Below are 16,559 nucleotides of genomic sequence, written 5' to 3' on the forward strand. Positions count from 1 at the left end.
CAATAATTTAAAATAATAATAAATCACGCTGCTTCCATTTTTATAGCATTTATGTCATAAATGAACAACACATGGAAGACAAAAATAGGAACATATTATTAAATGATGGATGATTTTTCCTTGTTTGTATGCCAAGCTGGTCTTCTGAAGCCTATGAAGTGTGACATGTATTCAGCAACTCGATAAATAATTTAGTTTTCATGGTTTTCTCAAAATATGTTTCCAAAAAGTCAAACGTACATGTACAAAAAAAAAACTCCAATGCTGCCTAGGTGGAAAGTTGGAAAAATAAAAGATTGTTTGATTGGCTGGATGGTGGATTTAACTTCCGAGTTGGTTGATTGCCTGGTTCCAGTAACCTATCCCCCTAAGAATTTGAAATGTCATACAGTCTGCCACCTGCTATGTCAACGTTGTGTGGGCCTGTGATTGAAATCTTGTGGCTTGTCAATAAACTGTGTTGCTTGAACTCACTCATGTTTGTTTTTGTGTCAACATAATAAGTGAAACATCTTCATGAGTCTTGGTTTAAATGAGTGCAAATGCCTCCACAGATGCTGAGTATCAGACAGGAAGGCTGCACCCTCCAGTGACCAGAGAGAACAATGCAAGCAGGTCAGGGTGACCCAGCAATGAACAGCAGGACACAGCAAAAATGAAGTAATGAGGAACATGACACTGAGAAAACACAGGAAGAGCAACAGATTCCACAGTTTAAACCTCTCAGAGGTCAAACTTCTCCACCCAGTGTTATATGATATTCATAAATACTACATATCTCCATGACAGTTGTGTTGTGAGAGGCTAATATTTTTTCATGAAATAGTAAAATGTCTTGCTTTTCACTGCTGTGTTGTGTAGATATTGGTATACAGATGGTACACTGCAAATCTATAAAGATGATACTGATAAACTTGTCAAATTAGAAGCTTGTCTTAACGACACGAAAGCCTTAGTGAGCTATAATGGTTTGCTTCTGAATTCAGATGACTTGACTTGACTTCTGCTAGATTTAGTCCCCTTGGCCTTAATAACTGCGCCCACTAGATGGTGTCTTCTGCTATACTTTTGAAATCACTACAACAAACTAAGAGACGAGGTGGAATACACACATAGACCTAACAGGTAGAAACACACCCTCCTTCTCCAAATCACACCCCACCTCAGGGTATAGAAGCTCACATTGACCTTATAGAAGCGACAAGTATTCAGACATATTCTTCGCTCAATAAATGGCAAAGAAACTAACACTTCCGATTATTTTAACAGTTTGTGTATAAACAGCAATTTACAAAGTAGAATGCAGGAATATGCACTAATAATCTTTTTTAACTGAACTTTCAATACATTTCTACTTTAAATCTATTTAAAGTAGAAATGTATTGTAAATTTAAACCTTTACTATGGATGCATTTAGTGGATTTTCATACACAACGGTTCGAAAATCCTCTAACAGTGTGATTTGTTACTGTAGCATGTTGTTATAATTCTGTACATGCATGTAGAGAGACAGTCAGATAGACAGATACATTTATTGATTGATTGATTGATTGAATGACTGATTTACCACAGAAGAGGAACAAAATTGCTATGTTAACATGAATATGCATGCTATAAATAAATAAATAAATAAATAAATAGAGCTATTATTCTGTCATGCAACATCAACTTCTTTCCAGTTCATTGTTCATAGCGTCCTTAGCAACCACCATAGCAACACGACATACGTAGTGGAGGCTGAAAGTTTCTATGTCTAGACAAAAAAACTATCGATCTTATACAAGAACCAAATGGATACTATGAAAATAAAAGTTATCAAAATGAAGCTGAAGCCTCAAGCTATCTTAAAATATAGCAATTTCTGCCGATAATAGAAGGGATATCCGCCATGTTTTTTGTTTTGTTATTTTTGGAGCCAGGAAGAAAGACGTCCTGACCTGAAGTTATGAACACAGAAAAGACAAGGCAGATGAAACGTAACCATGTCACAATTTCAGAGCTGTTTTTTTGACAAATGAAGGCATTACAAACTGTGGAGTAAGATTGGGTTGATATTGTTGGAGGCAAAAGCTTATTCAGAGTCGATACTCAGGTTTGGGGGCAGTGGTGGCCTCGAGGTTAAAGAAGTGGACTTGAGTTTGTGAGTTTACAGGATCCAATCCACAACTGAAATATCACCACTGTGGGTCCTTGAGCAAGACCCTTGGCCTTCAATGTGGCTGCACATCGACATCATAGAAATAGGTTTGGTCAAAGTGGGGGAAAAGGAATTTCCCCAAGGGGGATAATAAAGTATGATTAGCTTAGTTTAATAGTTTTATCAATGTTATTATAGTTTTAACAAAGTTCGGGAGGCAAGAAGTATTTCAAGGCAATAATTGAAAGGATAAGTCAAAACATGAACAGAGTCCAAAAGCACAGTGAATCCAAAACACAAATAAAGACAAGGTAAATAATCACACACACAGAGGGAGGGCAGACAGGAAGAACAAAAGCACATTGACAGAGACAAAACAGGTCAGTGCCATAAAACAGGAAGAGACAAAACAGGTAAGACTCATAAACTTTACACAGACACAGAAGGGGATCTGGAAAATAAGATATACAATCATATGTACAATACATTTTAGAGATGATAATCTTTGGATTGATGAAATCAGAGTAAACCTGTGCAAGCACACAGGATAAATGCAAGGCCCACCTTAGAATTGAACCACAACTTGCTTTTGTCTTTAAGGTAAGAGAGAGAACCACAAAAAAAAAAACACTCTTCAGGGTTTGTCCGAGGTTATATAGGAAAGTTTGAAGCTGGAAGGAAGATCACTGCATTTTCAAAAGGTTGCATTGCTGCTACCTTATATTACCTGATATTTACACCTCTTGTCGTTTTGTCTTTGGAATGTTATCTCTGCTGACTTATATTACAGGAGAATTAGGTTTAAAGAACTTCTATCTATGTTGCACAGAAACTTTGCATAGAAAAAATAGAACCTTTGTACTTACTAACTGCCCCCAGAGGGGAAAAACAAAGCCGTCAGCCAAACACCAGCCGCTCTTTATCAGAACAATAACCTGTACAATCATTTCCCCTCCAAGCAGCGAATGGTTCTGACAGGATGGAGATGGGAGGATACTTGTCCATCAGCTTAGAGTACGCATCAAAGTCCAATCACGCTGGCAGCAAAACATGTTTTCTTTGCTGCGGCCCTCAAGGAGAGTCCACATGGGGCCAACAGGATGTAGTCGTAAACACATTTGCATTCGTCGAGAGGCATTCAAGGACAGAATGATGATGGTTGCAACTAATGCTTTTTTTGTTTTACTGTGCGTTTTTTTATTTATTTTTTTTACATATATGCAGTGTTGTGGATGAGATTATGAAGTTACACCAGTTCTCTTGAAGGTCGCAAGTAAGAACTGATGTTTATTGTGAAGAAAGAAACATTGTTACAATAACAGATGTTTCAGGGAGTTTGCTCTATTCTGCTCACTGAAACGTATTTTAGAATTAGTGAACAGTTTGCATTATCATGTTACTGTACATCATACACGTTACAATGGCACCTGTTCAGGTGTGTGGCAGGCTGTATGTACCCTGAACTGTCTATCACAGCGCAAACACACACTCACATTCATTTCTTGAGGGCAGGCTGAGTCACTAGTTAACAAAAAAATCATGTTTTGGATGAGGGTAGGAAACTGGAGTACCGTATGGCTCAACACTGCATATGTGCAGAGATCATAAAACATAAAACAGAGAATTTACAAATCTTAGATCAATAATTGGCTGTTGTCCAGCCATGTGCAGCCATGCAGAGTTTGTCCCATGGTCAGTTTTTTTCCTCACTGGTCATTTTTCGTCCAGAGGGTTAGTTTCTTTAATGAAAAACTGCTGGCTGCTAACTCTCAAAAAGAAAAAAAAGGAACTGAAAGAAGCGAGACACTTTGAATGTTTGAAATGAAGTAAATAAATACGTTTTTTTTAAATCATAGAAGACAGCAATCTATGAGAAACGCCTCTGGAAGGTCCTCTGTAATCGAGGCAGACAGCAGTGTAATTTGCGAGGAGCATGTGAGCATTTACTCCTCATTTGGACAAACCTCGGACTCTTCTGCTGGTTTCTGGGTGAAAGGTGAGTCGTGCAAAAGAGCAGCACGACCCGTTTCAGAGCGGGTCACGGCCAAGTGGAGCGTTAAGTAATGAGATGAACGGTGCAATGAACCAATGCGTAAACAGACGTCTGTTCTGAAACCGAGGTTAATATCTGGCTAATGCCGGGACAAAAAAAGGTCATCCAAGTTTTATTTTAAGAAATAGAGCAGAGGTTGAGGATGTATTTGTATGTCTACATGAAAACACTGAGAACTGTTTAGTTTAAGGTGAATGTACAACCTGGCTTTTATGGACTAAAGTTGAAAACGGCTGTCAGTATCAGACATACGTTGGACGAAGTGGAACTGCCGCTTTTATGCAAAACCTAATAGTAGTAGCTTCAAAACATATATCACCAAAAATGGAGTTAACACAGCGTATTCATCATATTGACATGTTATTTAAATTTCTAACTGATCTGCCATTATTCGCAATTTTAGCTGTTTGATTCTATTTATCTATTTTGGGCTTATTCAGGCATCTTAGCTGTTTCAGTTGTTTTAAACAGTTTTGTTGTACCAGCAGTGAAGTTCTTTTATCTGGTTGACCAGTTTTAGCCATTTTAGCAGAGTAAGACAATTAGGAGGTTTTTGGTGTTTTTAGTAGTTTTACCTATTTTGGGCTCATTCAGCCACGCATAGCAGTTATTTACCATTTCAGCTCTCTGAGATGCTTATAATATTTTTGCAATTTTATTTTAATTATACATCCTAAACATTTTAATACTTTTTGCTGTTCAGACAATTTTATAGATGTGTCTTGCTTTTGATATTAAAAGCAAATTACTGTAGTCTTTCTATGTTCATTATTCATTTTTCTATATGTTTTTCCCCAAGTTTTATCAGCTGTGTGGTTGAAAACTCAACATTTCTCACCTGCAGTGGAAGGAAGTGATCAGGTGAGGCCGATTAAAAAAAAACTTTATGTAACTCGTTGGCACAGTGGTCCACCTCAAGCTATGAATCCTTCTCAAGGTTGTCTGCTGAGCAACAATGTAATAATGAAATATATATTTCCATGTGATTTTAGGAGAGTAACATGGAGGCATGACAGAGATGCTGAAGAGCCACATGTGGCTCCAGAGCCATGGGTGACAGACCCATGTTCTAGTAAAGTTTATATTTGGTTTAGAGACATGGTGTGCAAAGATCACAGTTGAAAGTCCTGCAGAGCTAAGTTTGGGTGAACTCGAATGGTTTCTCATAGACTTGAACTCAAAGCTGAATGTTGCCCCACCAGCATGACGTGTTCAAAACCAGAAGCCCAAGAGAAGAATGTGAATTATTCTGGATATCAGGCACGGCTTAATGAGTGAGGACGTCATCGGAGGGCCTCTCTCAATGAGCTCCTCTCCACCAAGGTTTATGTTTATATACTAAACTAACTTATATTTGAAGAAATTGATTTATAATCAAAGAAATAGAAAGCTAAGTCAAAATAGCTGAAGCTACACTTGGACATGAGCCTACCAATACAAAACTTGCCCCGGCACCTGATGTTGATAGCAAAAGGCAACTCACCTGCCAAAACACGTCTCAGGAAGCATCCTAATTTCCATTGCAAATACCCAAGTGAGAGCACATGCAATATACATTCCTCACAGGCAGGATAAGGTATAAATCTTAGGTGGCTGACTTCGAAACCATCTTCTTTATGCAGATGATTTTGTCATTATGTGACCATATTCAGCTGCGTTACAACCACTGCTTGGCGTCCGCTAGAAATATAGGGACAATTTGACATTAAGTTTAACACCAAAAAGAGTGTGGTTATGATTGTGAGGACAAATAAGGACCAAAACACTGTGTTTCCCCACCTTTTATCTATCAGGAAGTGAGCTTCATATGGTGGACAAAGTCAAATACCTCGATCATGTGATCAGGAATCAGCTTTGTGATGACGGGAACATACAAAGACAATATTGCAACCTATATTCACAAGTTAACAGGCTGGCACCTAAATTTATCATGTGTAAGAATTAGCTTCTTTAAAGCCTACTGCAGGCCACTGTACACTGCCTACTTGTGGTGTTGTTAAGGTTGGGTTAGGAGCCAAATTTCCCAAGTTTCAGGTTGCATATAATGATGCACTGGTTGCTATTGAAGTTCCGGTGGTGGACCATGTCAGCTGTTTGTGTTTAAATTTAAATTTAAATATTAAATTTAAATTTAATATTTAAATTTATGAACAGACCAGAGCTGTCCAAGAATGAAATTATAAAGGTTGTAATCAGACATAAGGAAAGCAGTGTCAGATACAAATCTGCCCTTTTGAGGCGGTGGAGACTGTTTATATGGGTTTTGGTATTCTATTTTATTGCTGTTGTTTGCTTTTTATTTTAATTGTGTTCATTGTTTTTTTTTTTTTTATGTGTTTTTTTATGTTTTTATATTGACCTGTTTTTGTAAGTCTACAATAAAGATTGATGATGATGACGATGACGATGACGATGACGATGACGATGACGATGATGATGATGATGATGATGATGATGATGATGATGATGATGATGATGAAATCTGTAACATTTTGATGCCCCTTCCTGCCTGTTGCCTTCCTGAAATAGATGGCTCCTGGATCCGAGGTGTCACAGGCCTACTGTGACCTCTCGCTCATTTTGAATTGTAAAAGGATGATGAAATATGGCCCCCATAACTTGGACTTCACATTCACGAGATTGTTGAGATTCAACACAAGTCAGAGCTTGTCAACACCATGAGGCTGATCACACAAAATGTTGCTGCTGTAAAAGGGTTCACACTCTGGTATTCTCACGTATCCCCTAAATGACAAAAAGTCACAAAATGTTTCCAACTATTTTGATAACTCACCAATGATGCTGTCATTTTATTATTTGTTGTGCAAACGCGTAGCTCCACCGCTGATGTGTGTTGTTAACAAGAGAAGAGGAGAGGGTGATGTAACATTGCCTCTGGGATTAAAAGACAAACAAAGTCTGTCTTTGAAGGACACCATGGTGGATTGGCCGATCAGCGCAGGATTCCATCCAAGAAAGAGTGGGTTAGGGTTCAACGAAGAGAAAAAGAAAAACCAAAACAGTCAAATCTCAAACAAACAGGACTATATAAATATTATTAACGTGTTGGCACACGTGGTGTTATATGTTTGAGAAGTGAGCCAATATTAACTCATTTTGTTGTTTCAGTTCAACAAGCACTTTGACGACACCTTTATCTTTGGTGGCAAACTGAGCAGACACGAGCCACATTCCCCAGAACAGTTTGAACAAGTGGTGGATTTTGACGTTGTGTTTAACTAATTCCACTTTTCAGCAAGAGGTTTTACCCCCACTGTATTGACAAACTGTAACTTTTCAGCACCGACCATGATTAATTGTACACCGACTGTGATTTTAACAAATAAATAAAAAAATGTAATCAAAATAAACATATGTGATAATGAAGTTGACCGACACAAAGAAATGTTTCACCACTTTGTGGAAAAAAAGATACAGCAGCTTGCAAATCCTAACTGTTTATCCAGCAGGAAAGAAAATCTCGCTGCAGTTTCACTGAATGCATCAGCTTGTGTGATGATGGATGTTCAAAATGTCAATTAAACATAAACATCTTTCACTGTGGAAACGTTAAGCTGTTTACTTTAAGGAAAATAAAGAATCACTAAAATCCATGTAATTACTCTTTTTGCAAGTATGAATGGCATTTGATTAAAACTCAGCCCGTAGGAGAAGACATTAGTTTAACCTTCATCATCATCATCACAAAAAATAACAAAAACAATAGTTGCTGCAGACCACAAACAAATTAAGTTATATCTTTCAGTTTAATTCAGGCTGATGATCCTCAAAGTTCAAATTTATTTTATGCTTTTGTTATCAATTTAAACACTCACAGAGTTTTACAGGAGCCATTGAAGTTAATTAACACTGTCATGAAAGCATGAAAAGCCTCCGTCAACACAAAGCCAAACTTCAGCTCACATGTCCATGCTTGTGTTGCTCTCTTTGATCAGAGGTACAACGCCTCCAGGAAACAACACTTCTTTCTGGGCTAAAGTGCAAACGAGAGATTGTTAAAAAGGGGGGACGTCAGGATAAAGATGCCGTGAGAGGAGGGCGGAGGAGGGTGAATCTGGGTAAAAGGTCGGCGATGAAAATGAATGAATGGAGAATCAACCTTTGGATTGTAAATAACAGCTACTAATGAATCCCCCATGACATCAACACATGAAGCCGTGCACGAGAGCAACCTTTCACCCAGATTTCTGCTTGACTCGAAACAATGTCAAAAAAAGAAGAGGGATCCTGGCAGAGAAGACTGACTTTAATATATGCTGCTGGGAAAAACAGTGTTCAACTAAAAGATATAAAAAAAAAAAAAAAAAACATAAACAAGCAGCACAATAATAAAGAAAAAACACATTGGATCCATTTTTCTTGTTTCGAAATAAATACATTAATAGAAATATTTTATTAAACAGGCTCATGCTATTTATTGTTACTTATTTCTCCTCGTCTGTCTTACCTGCATGGATGTGTTATTGTAGTTTTGCTCTTATTGTGCTAATTGTGCTCTTCTACAAACTGGAATAGGGAATATCACACATAATATCTTTAAAATCATCCATCCATCCATCTTCTATGATAATTTGTCCAACAAAGGATTACATGGCACTGCACCTGATCTGTACCTCCAGTGATCCGAGACGAGAGCAGATTACTAATAATCATCAAGGAGTTTTGGTTTTAAAAGCAAATCCAACCAATGAAGACAAATGACACTTTCAATAGACATTGTTTTTTGATTCAAGACAGAAAACTGATGGAAATACAATGCATGGACATTAAAACATGATCTGAAAGTTTTTTTACATTGCTATAGACTGGCCCATTTCTTAGTTTCATCTGAGTGATAAAACTAAGAAACAGATTGAAACAACAGGGTTCCTTTTCTCCTCATCTGTTGCCTCTACTGGTCGGTATCTTCGACTATTTGTGTTTTCTGATCATTTCCCACACAAACTGTTGAAGTTAAAGTTAGAAGTTGTGACGCAGCTGGCTCTGGGTGTTTTCATGGCCGTGGCTTCGGGGTTCCCGCCAGCTGAGTAGCTTTTGCTCTCCAGCTGTGCATGCCTGATTGCAAACAGAGGCTGAGGATATTTTCTGTTCCTGAGGGGCTGATGCAACCCACCAGGCACGTGACAGCAGCCTCACCTTTCACACACTAACCCAGTGTTGCCTAAAAACACTGTCTGCTCACAAAATCCCCGCCTCCCAACCAAACTCATGTACCGAACATGTGCAGAGCTGACGGGACATGTTCTGTTGCTCCAATCTGCACTTTTTCAGTTGATCAGAAAACAAGCCCCATCGCCTTAATGTTTGGAAACAATGATGTACTTTTATCAGTTGTTGTCAAGCAACACTATGTTTGCTTTCAAAGATACACACTGAAACAGCCTAAATGATACACGTTTAACACTCTTATTCTGTTTCCATGGCCTGCTGTCGTTGTTGATTTTCTTGAAATGAATTTCCGTAGCTGTGGCCATAGCTGCGATGCATTAGAGTAGCTAATAGCTTAGCTTAATTGTGAAATATGTCCGCTGCATGTTTGTAGTTCATCTCAGTTGTTTTGTTGTTGCTCTGAGCAGGCCTGTTTACTTTTCAAAAGTAACTCATACATGAATATTTTAGCTCTCCAGTGATTTAACAATAAATAAAATCAACAAGCACCACTGACACATGACACGCGAGGCAAGAGTAACACTTTAAGTAGCAAAGTAAAGTCATTACCTTATTAAAAAAAAAAAAACTACCAAGTGTAATCAATCACTTATTTTAAATAACATGTTCAGCTGTTTTCAACATCTCTTTGTCACTTTACTGATTCTATCAATGGTTTATATAAAAGCTTGTGGTGATGAGGATCCCAGCATTTGTTTTCCTTTTCCAGGGCTGTCATGCACTGTTTTTGGCCTATCATTCTCACGGTGTGGCGTATTAGTAGCCGAAAAACTGGGTTTCTCTGAAGATTTTCACACCTATATTTGGCTCCAGTGGCGTTCACGTTCACTTTTGACATTGGGTCGCCACCACGCCCTATATTTCTATATTCTCCATGTCTTCTTCTGCATTTTTAGTGTAATTGGTGAGTCACAGCGCCCCTAAAGGTGTGGCATATGTGCAACATTGCATCATGTTGAATGTTCATTGGGACATGTGAATGGAATTTTTTAATCGATTTAGCTCATGTGGACAGGGCCTTAATGTTTGAGAACGAAGCATGTTTTTGTTGTTGTTGTTTTGTTTTGTTTTTAAGTCTGTGATTAATACTCTAACTTTCTGGAGGGGTTTGGATGTTCTTCCTGTATATGCAACAGTTAACTTAAAGTACTTGACTTTCCTCTTACATAAAAGACATACATTTGAGGATGTGACATTAAATTGCCCCGAGGTGTGAATGCGAGCGCGTGTTGTTGTTTGTGTTTGGCCTGTGATGCACTGGCGAGCTTCGCCCGTAAGTCAGCTGGGATTGGCTGAAGGGCCCTGTGACCCTGAGCAGGTTGAAACAGACGGATACATGTAAAAACAAGTGAGTTTATCCTGGATTCACACATAATAACAGACCTCGCAGTAAAGCATGATGTAGACAACTAAAAAATACACATTAGGCTTCAATTCAGAACCAAAGGGTGACAACAGTTGTAGCCATGTACACAGACCAAGCAGATACTGACAAGTAAAATCTTTTATCATAGGAAAAGTTATGTTTCCCCACTATTACTATTGTATATCCTTAATGTGGATATTGAAGAGCAAGTACATGTCACGACATAACTGCAGTTTATTTTGAAATGCTACACAAACCAATCCTGATTAACATATTCATGATATCCGGCTTGACTGTGAGTTTTATATCTGTTTTCATATTCATGACATCCTGATCTGAGATCCAGTTCCACAACGCTTTCAGACACAGGAGATCATTCCACTCCGGGTTGTGTCAACTAGTGATGAGAAACCCGACTCCTCGAACGGACTCACGGGTTTTTGAGTCGTTCATCCAAGTGAATCGGTCATTTGAGTCATTTGAGTCATTTGATTCAGTTGCGCATGCGCACTATTTCCACCCGCTCCAGGACCTGGAGGCTCAGCTGAACTGCGACATGAACCAGGGGGAGAATCATGTATTCATAGTAAAATGATGAAACACTTCTGAGGAAAATAAACAATAAGTACACACTAGTTTTTAGTGATCCTGGTCTCCTTATTCTAGATTATGTGTTTTGTTTTTGAGGTTTAGTTGAATCAGAAAATAAATTAGATAAATGATTAAACTGAATAAATACCTGGCATCCAGAATGGCAGATATACAGTATATATTAATGTATACATATGTTTTTATAGTTTTTTTTCTTCCAACATTCTGATTTTCTTTTTTTACTAGTATCTAATAAATAATCTAATAATAAACAATGTGACGTTCATAGGGCAGAACTAATTATAGGGGACAATATTAAATGTAACACAATACACGCTACAGTGGTATTTTAACATTGTTTATTGTGTATTTAACCATGTATTATTCATGTATTTATCTCTACAAGCTTTGTGAAACAAACAATGTATTATTTTTTTCTCCGCCGTCACTCGGAGGTTTTCAGGTGAGGGAGGGGGGGAGGACTCACCGCTCACCGCTCATGAGGTGAACGACACAGCGGAAGTGCTACTGACCGATTCAGTGAACGACTCTTTCGAGTTTCGAGGGGAGTCGGTCATGTGCGCTGAACGACTGAAGCGAGGGGAGTCGGTCATGTGAGCTGAACGATTGAAGGGATGTGAGTCGGTCATTCGTGCTGATCGACACCTCCAAGCTGACTCGAGTGTGCTGAAAGCCTCATGTGAATGTCAGGAGCCGGAAGCTGCTGTGTTTAGCAGCTGGCGTTACAGCTACAAGCTGCTTTTAGCAGAAAAAAGACAGAAAGATAAAAAATTCTTAAAATGCAAATGTTGATTTTTTTTTTCTGTCACAACCTCAAAGGTAAATGTGAAACATCACAATTGAAACGTCAAAAACAATAATTTGGAATAGAAAGTAAACAGAAACTGGAACTTACGCTTAAATGAATAAATACGAATAAAATAACTATGTGCAAAATGTAAATGAAGGCGTTTCACACATTATGAATTAGTGCAAATCTCGTAAACAATCTTCCAAAGTAAATGGAACAGATCCGTTCTGAAGGCACTGATGTTGCCACTATGCACAGTTTGGTTTTCATAACCTCCACTGTGTTTTTGAACACTGGGGCACCAGATCTCCACCACACAAGAAGGTCGGCCGTTCGGGGAAGGAGTTGCTCAGATAGGAAACCTTTCACTTCCAGCATTTTGATTTTCTTCTCACAACTCTCAAAAATAGTTTTACTTCTATTAATAAATAACGTGATTTATAAAGGGTGAAACTAATTATAGGGGACAGCATTGAAGGCAACAAAGTCGTATTTTTAACATAATTTATTGTGTATTTATTTCTTCAAGCTTTGTGAAACAAACAATGTATTTTTTTTTCTTCTCCGCTGTCACTCAGAAACTTTCTGAGCGGAGCGCCGCTGCAGATTTTCAGGTGAGGGAGGGGGGGAGGGCTCACCGCTCACCGCTCATGAGGTGAACGATACAGCGGAAGTGCTACTGACCGATTCAGTGAACGACTCTTTCGAGTTTCGAGGGGAGTCGGTCATGTGCGCTGAACGATTGAAGGGAGGTGAGTCGTTCATGTGAGCTGAACGATTGGAGCGAGCTGACTCGGGCATGTGAGCTGAACGATTGAGGGAAGGTGAGTCGGTCATTCGCGCTGAACTACACCGACAAGCTGACTCGAGTGTGCTGAAACTGCCGCACGTGAATGTCAGGAGCCGGAAGCTGCTGTGCTTAGCGGCCCAGCTACAAGGAGGCTGTAGCAAAAATGACTCAGTGAACGAGTTAATGAACGTGAAAACTCGTGAGTCACCGTTCAGTAAAGTGACTCGCGGGTTTTGAACGATTCGTTCAAATTTGATCATCACTAGTGTCAACTGGTTCTGCAGTCTCCCTTGCATTGCGATTTACAGGAACTGGCTCTTGTTCTCGGTGAGTCCCTGCACGGATGGACTGCTTGGTCTCGAAACACAACCTCGTGTGCGGTTCGAACACGGTGTCCTGACGGAGCTGGGGGGGGGGGGGGGGGGGGGGGGGGGGGGGGGGTAGGACCTGTCGGTCCTGCACGTAGGTCCTGCACACAAAGGCCAGGGCCCCTCAGCGGATCGGGGGATACGTGCAGAGCTGCCGAGCTGCAGCCTGCTGCAGCAGCACTACGTGCACTGCGTCACCGGACATGTTCCCGGCTCGTGCTGTGAAGACAAAAAAAAGAATCTGTGGTTCAAGGAAATGCAAAGTCCTCGTACGGATACCAGGAAAGATGTCTGAGCAAGATGTGCAAGAGTTATTTTAGGGAATCACTTTTAATCACGTGTTTGTTCATGTTCCTGACAAGTGTCAATATTTTTTCAGTAACTATGCACACATGCTTTACTGTCAACTCAGTTTCTACTTTTGGTTTCTGGTCAATAATCGCCAATCTTACGTCAGCATCAGAGTCAAAGATCAACTGTTTAAAATAGAAATATAATATAACATAATATAATATAATATAATATAACATAATAAACAACAGTATTCCCCCAAAACGTTTTCAGATAAACTAAATGTATCAAAACCTGAACAAAATGGGACCAAAGAAGACAACTATAACAAAATATCAGTGTTCACAAGAAGATATAAATGACCGAAACGCTTTATCTATGTTATTCCTGTTAACACATTAGATGTGCAGCTTCAAAAAATGTCCAATATGTACCCATACATGTGAAACAATGCAATAAAGACAACACAAGACACAACTTCAAAGAGCTGCAAAATGACAACAGAGAATAGATTATTGAAATTTAACTATGAATGAGCAAAATGGGACAAATGACAATTAGATGTGACAGTAATTGTGTGGAAGGGAAGACACATAAAAGAAACTGGTTGTACAGAGAGAAAATATAAAATAATGCAAAAATATGAGAGAATGGACAATATGATGCATGGAACACCTAAAATATGGCAGAAAGGAAATTAACTGACAATAACAGCTGTTAAAAGATCACGAGACATATGATTGATCATTTTTGTTCTTGACAAAAGATTAAAAAAAGAATGGACAGAATTAACCATAAAACAGGCAAATTGACCACAAGCATGCTTAAAAAATTAAAACAGGACAGTGAACTGTATTAATGTGTTAAATACAAAAAAAACAAACAAAAAACACGTTTAAAAAAGCCAGCACTTGGTAGAGTGCATAACATCACCAACGCCACCTTGCTATGTTTAGGGTAAATGATGACGTACTGGTGGGCCCATTCTTTTGTTTTACTTGAACCACTATTGGACTGAGTTAGTAGTGTGTTGGCAGGGTTAACAGCAGCGGCTGCCCTCCAGTGTATCTGATGGCAACAGATGCTGATCTCCTTTGATTTCCTGTATCTCCTTCATGAGGTGCCTCTCTTATCCGCTTTGTGTGGGACATTTTTTCACAGTGTTTTGGGGATTTATTCAGTAACGGTTAGCCGTTACCATCCCAGAATCTAATCGATTTCTCCTTGGCCCCAAATTTCTTTGGCAATGATAACAAAGATTAAGAGCTGTAAAATGTACAGAAAGTCAATTAAAGGCTAAAATGTGACAAAATATAAAAAAAATGTATAAAAAAATGCTGAACATAAGCAAAATAGCCCCAAAATGATATAAAATAGCCTCAATGTGACAGGAAACCAAAACAAAGGCGTTTTGGTTTCGGTGATACCAATAGGTCAGACTGACCACCTGTCCTAAAATAAACTGGACACAGTAATCACCAGAAGTGTCAATATTTTCCTGTAACTATGCACATACAGTTAACTGCCAGCTCGTGACTGTCTATCTTTTGGTTTCTGCTCTGAGTCACAAATGGAAAAAACCCCAAAACAATCTGAATTCTTAGCAGGCACAACTATACAGCCGTTGTGTGATTTTAGCAAATAAGTATATACAATAATATGGATTTGAAAGCGCCAGAATAAAATTACATGAGAGTCCTCCTTACATAAACTTTACTCAAACTGACTGGGATTTCTCAGACGCATGTATAGCATTATGTTTAAATGTTGCCCGAAACATGAGTTAGCTACAATAAAGTGTCACTTTATCATTTATGTCGAAGGCAGAATGAACCAAATTGATGTATTGCTTCAGTTAATGAGGTGAAGGCTCAGCCGCTGTGTCCAACAATTCTCAATAGAGAAATGAAACTGAGTTTTCGAAGAAGAACCATGCTTTTAATTCACAGTTCATCTGCCAGACATTCTCCTGACTTAGTTACTTTCACAATTGTGGGTTCAGTGGTGATGAACCATTGCAAACTCAAATATCAGATATGAAAGGCTGAATTAAGTTGTAAAACTCTCAAGTGTCTGCTTGTTTAATGAGGATTAGTATTGGTTACTGTCATTTTCAAGAAGCATATGATTTGGTTATGAATTATTAGTAAGGACCAAGAGCCAATTAGCTGCTGAATTATTTTCATTACCTGAGGAATTTATTCCTCTTCACCATGATTGATTTTTCTTAACCAAAAGACCTGAAAGTACACCTGAATATGCTCTAAAGTAAACACAACAAACATCTTTCATGCATAGAGACTAAAATCCATGGAAGTTTTTACCAAAAAAAGGTAAAATGACTTAGTTTGGGTTTTTTTAAACTTTTTTTTGTTTGAAGTTGAGATAATAAACCAAATCGCAGGCCTTTTATGTCCTCAAAGAGTCACTAATAATCAGTGACAGAAATTGTGGGTGTTTTTGGCTCGGTCCCAAAATAAAATGGACAAGGGTATAAACCAAAGTCCTGTTAGCCATCACGCACACGGTACGTGCCTTTTAGTGTGTGTCATACCACGTGCCTTGTGTCTGCCCGTGTGCCCGCGTGTGTGATTGTAGGATTTTGTCATCAGGAATGAGTGAGTAAAACAGCCTGAGGGCTGAACTTTCCCCTACTTCTCACACACACTGACTCCTCCATCCCTGTAGGAGAACCTACATTCCTGATTCAGCAACCCATTGACTTCAATTTCCAGTTAAACTGTAAAACTAAAACATGTCCATGTTTGCTTCAAAGGTTAAAAAAAAAATAAATGAACACCCTCGGTGTCCAGGAGCTAGCTGGAGGACATACTAGGGACAATAAATGTATGTTCAGTTGATTTATAGTTGTTCTTTGTGCATCATTTCAGCAATTGAGAAATTGGTCAAAAAACATTTTATATCGGAATTTGATTATCAACATTTATTAGATTCCAAATTA

This window comes from Blennius ocellaris (assembly GCF_963422515.1).
Source record: "Blennius ocellaris genome assembly, chromosome: 12".
Lineage (NCBI taxonomy): Eukaryota > Metazoa > Chordata > Actinopteri > Blenniiformes > Blenniidae > Blennius > Blennius ocellaris.